The sequence below is a fragment of the Triticum dicoccoides genome, chromosome 2B, assembly GCF_002162155.2.
Source record: "Triticum dicoccoides isolate Atlit2015 ecotype Zavitan chromosome 2B, WEW_v2.0, whole genome shotgun sequence".
Classification (NCBI taxonomy): domain Eukaryota; kingdom Viridiplantae; phylum Streptophyta; class Magnoliopsida; order Poales; family Poaceae; genus Triticum; species Triticum dicoccoides.
The window spans coordinates 567,570,265-567,575,335 of record NC_041383.1 but is presented as its reverse complement, the minus strand read 5'-3'; positions in this window follow the sequence as shown (position 1 = coordinate 567,575,335).

Here is a 5,071-nt window from a genome sequence, read left to right as displayed (position 1 = left end):
TGTATTTCACGTAACGTAGGATCAAATGCGGGACGAAACCAAGAATATCACATTGCTTTAATAGTACTAGCACAAATGCCCGTGCGTTGCAACGGGAGAAAATACCAGTTCCTATGAACCATAATTGGGCAGATTGAGGGACTATGTCACTGGAAACAGTCGCTGATGACAAAATAAAAGATGCATTATTTGAGAATAATGACATGGAGCTTAGCACGTGGTTACGATTTCGAGTTAATTGATCTAATTGACAACATTTTTTTATGGAAACTTTTGAGCCCTTGTGTTGCAATAGTGGAGAAAAACTGGCCCGTACTAAGATTTAGTGAGAACTATTTTTCAAAACACATCCACAATTTATGTGAAATTTAGTCTTTATCAAAATATGTAGAAACATGAATGAAATGTTTTCAGCAGTCATCTTGTTATTTGATTTTGAGCATTGAACTGGATATTTATATTGAGTAAAAACAGATCAAAAAAGTACATATCTATGAGAACCTTAAATATATGACAAATGTTGAAATTCAAGATCACATACTATTTGTTGTTCAAACCTAAATTTTAACCTAATTGGAGTTTATGTTTGTAGGAATAAAAATCTAAACTAAAAGCTAATGAAGTTATTTTATTTGGACTTTGAGTAATTTTTTGATTCCACAAGAAAAGCAGAATATTTAAAATCCTTATTAACCTTCAAAATATTCTAATATTTTTTTTGTGAGGATTCAGATACAAATTTGAAACAAACAAAAACAGGAAAAGAAACAGGGGAAAGTTAAAACAGCAGCATTCAAGTTAGATACCAGCTCCTCCCCCGTTCTGGAGGAGTAACATCATCATGCGCATGTTAGAGGATCCCCTCCTGCTTGTCATGGATCAAAAACTACAGCCATGCGCTTCGTCTAACTGTTAGTCTCCTGGCCCCGACCTCGCTCGCCCTCCCTTCCTCTTGTTTTCATGATCGTGTCCTTGTTACTCCTGTGGATGCTGCATGTCGGTGGGCTTTATTAATTTAAAGCCGGACGCATCGTGCGTTTTCGTTCTAAAAAAAATGATCGCGTCCTTGTCGCCAAATTATAGTTCACGGCGGTGGGGTCGCCGTGGCCTGGAGCACCAACCACGGCCTCGGAGAGGGCAGTTTAAATTACATGGGCATGCCCTCAATCTCGTCCATGTTTAATTTTGACATTAATCCCTTGTCTCTCTTCAATGAGGTGGGCAACAGCCTAAGCCGATTCACCCAAATATCCATCCAACAGCCAGCTCCTGGGTACATGAAGTTTCACATGCATATATAAGCTGGTGCAATCGAATGTAAAAGAGCTAGGTGGGATTATTAAGAGAACTATTCCTGTATCAGCCAAAAAGCATAGCCTAGCTCAGGTGGTCTCTGAAATACAGATTTGTTTGATGGTCGTGAGTTCGAGTCCTTCTACAGCTAATGTTTTTGCCTCCTCTAGCCTGCTAAGTTGGGCTATAGCACAGGCCGCGAACGATGGATGGGTTAAGGCCTGTGAAGCCACGCACGAGCCACGATCGAAAACTTGCACATGGACGTGCGGACCCTAAATTAGTACCACCTTGTTTATATTACAATTTTGTCTATACAAATCGTAAAAGCGTATTATGACATAAGAAGAAAGCGCATTGTGACAGTGAACCCGACAAAGTCAATCCGTGCTTTATTATTTATTATTAGGAAAAGATATGTATATCTTTACCTAATAATAAAGCACGGATTGGGTCTCCGGGTTCACCGTCACAATACGCTTTCTTCTCATGTCATAATACGCTTTTACGATTTATATGGACAAAATCGCAATATAAACGAGGTGGTACTAAATTTCTGTCTCGCAATTCAATCATGCGTCTTCCGCGCCTGGGCTTCAGCCCATCTAGCATGCATGTTCTGCGTCTGGGCTGGATGCAGCTGTGGCGGCCCATGCGTGGGGTGTTCAGGCGGTCAACGCCGCATAACCGTGCCTCCCGATCCCACCTCCAGCCCGCTGCCACCTCCCGGCATGCCCCGCCCCACCTCAGCGCGCGCAGCCGGCCGCCGCCGCGCGCCGCCACCCCCGACCCCGCCGGCACGCCTACCCCTATCTCTGGATCGAGGCGGGTCAACGAGCGTGTGGGGCGGCAGGCGGCTCTCTGGCTCGACCCGATCGGATCCGATCGAGTGAGGCCTGCACAGGGCGGCGGCGGATGGGCTGGACGCACAGAACGACGGTGGCGTCCGGATCCAGGCGAGCGTCGGCGGCACAAGGCGTCGTGGTTCTCCGGGGCAGCGCCATGGTTGCTCCGCCGTGCTCCTGGAAGAGAACGAGGAAGGATGAGGGAGAGCAAGCATGGAAGATGCCGAGAACCCAAGCTGCTCCCTCCAGCGTGCCCCCTCCATGGCTCGTCGTCGCTCTGTGACCACATCCAGCTCCAGGCAAGCCTTCCGGACAGCATCTCTCCTCCCTCTCCCTCCATCTTTATTTGTCTGCTAGCTTGCTACAAAATTCTACAACTATCTGATTCCAAAGGCTTCTGTTGAAAAGTAGCATGATTTCAAATGCTTCTGCTGAAAAGTAGTGTCAATCTTCAGCAGAAGCCTTAGTTATCCATGGTCTCTCATCCTGACTTTTGAAAAGCAGTTCAACAATGTCTATTGGGATGTCATCTCTCATGGCAAGTTTCTCTTCTTCGGTAGTTTCCCCTCAAAGGCTGTGCTTACCTGGAGAAACCAGAGGATATAAACGAGGCTGTACAATTAATCTCTTAAGTATTTAGGAGAGAAGCACTATTGTGCAAACACTAATATTGGTTTCCCCTCTCTTCGATTATAGTGCCAAAAAAATAATGGTGCTGAACAGCACATACATAAGTGTGGTGGACACTATCCTGCGGCATGATGCTCCTGCTTCCCTGCTGTTTGCCATGGATTTAACATATTTGTCTTGTTGGGAATCCGAGCAGCTGTTGCAGAAGGACGTCAACCTCCTTAATCCGATGGCTGAGCTAGAGAAGCACTCACAAGAAGAAGCATCTCGTGCAGTCCATCAACTCATCATGTACGTGCGCATCAGATCATGTATGGTCCAGAGGAAATATTCCTTTCTCTTTCAATTGATTTGTCTCCTGGCCCCTTTTGTCTTTGTTTTATATGTCCGTACGATGTCATGTGCCAGAACCGCTTCAACATGTGAGCATGATCCTTTCCAAGCTTTAGTAATGTGTTGCTAGCGAAACACAATAACATTAATACCATGTATTTTGTATTATTGACTTGGGGAATTGATTTAAATTGCTATTGGTGGTTATAATAGTTTGCTATACTTTTAGTAGATTATGTTTATGCAAGTTAGACATAGAGCGGCTGTTCGAGAAAGTATGTAGATTTAGGAAGTAGGAACAAGCCCATCCTGTACTACTGTTGCATTTTGCTGATGTGCTCCTGTCGCATGTGCTAATGTTTGGGCTCTTGTCGCAACATCTAAATTATTGTTTGAAAAAAGGGAGGTTTAATTTAATGTAATTGTTTTTTATTACACAAAATGGACCACAATGTCGAATCAACCATTGTTATACACTTTTAGTAGTACGGTGTGGGATACTTTGTCTTTGTTTTCGGACAATCAACTCGCAGTCCAGGTTGAAGTGACTAAAAAACGGTCCGTTTCTGAATTGGGATCTCCACCCCATATCACTATCCCGACACACAACACAGCTTGTCCTTCTCTGAGTTTTCGCACTGCCAGACCTCCTCTCCGACTTCCGGCCTTTCCGCGAGCTCCGACCGATGTTGTACCACGCACGACACCTGGGGCCACCCCCGCGTCGTTGCAGTTTCCATCTAGGATGATCATAGCTTTCCCGAGCTTCGTCAGCCATTTGCATGCTAACTATTCGGTCAATTGACCCAACGGACCGGAGGGAATTTTCTGTTTTTTTACTTTGGTTTTCCATTTAGTACTAAAGTGATCACGACCACAACCACTGGACAAGGCTAATCTTATGAGGAAGGCATCAATAGCAATCTCATCGAGTGGGTTGTGTCGCTTTGTTTTGACCTCTATTTCCAGGGCTCCAGCATGCTAAGCCTAGAAGTTATGCAACTGGTTATCCTACCTCCCTTCTTTCAAAGAAATTGGTTATCCTACCTCTATCCATGGCAATGTCCATTTTCTTTTGGTAGTGATGATCCGCATCATGTTGTGGTTTGTAGTAAAAAATATGTACCCTTTGCAGCGTTCATTTCTTAGTGTCAGTTGACTTCTCAACTGTCTTCCAAGTGACTAATTTTTTAGTAGTTTATCGCTAACAAAAAAGGAATTAAAGAGGGACTTGCATGTTTGTGGGAGATTATGGTGGGCAATGAGAAAAAGGAAAGACCCAGTAAATGGGTCTGGCATGCGTGGTGAAACGGAATTAAAGAGAGAGACTTGCATGAACGGTTGATGGGGGAAAAGGAAAGATCCATTAAATAGGCAAAAAAAATCCCTGATATTGCGACATGCATGACGGGGGCTAACAAAAACAGAATTAAATAATGGTGTGAATATACTAAGTAGAACATTTAGTCAAAATATCATTTTGTCTTTTTTTTCGCGCGTGACTTCTGACCGCTATATTTTTGTATGAGGGTGATTCTTTAGCTAATTTGCACAATATGTTGTATCTACCTATTTTGTGAGTGATGTGCTAGCGCTTTTGTCGCTTTTCTAACATATTCCTGGCAAACTTATTAGCACAACATTTCCTTGTTGTATTGGCAAATCTAGCCCTGATGTTAATTCCGCTTTATACTATATTGTGTAGCGTAGCCTTTCAACATTTGCATTTTATGAGAATATTGTCGACACTTGATTTTTAGTTACATTATTTTAGTTTCTAATATGTTGACATAGAGAGAGAATAAGCCGTAACACGAGTGGGGTGTTGTGTTCAAATGGAGGATGTAGAAATAGAGGACGTAGACATGTGTGTGTGGGTGGAGCAAATGGGCAGGGTTTTGGGTCATTTTATTGTGTTTTCTCCCGTTACAACACATGGGCATATTTGAGAAGAACTATTGCTCCACGGA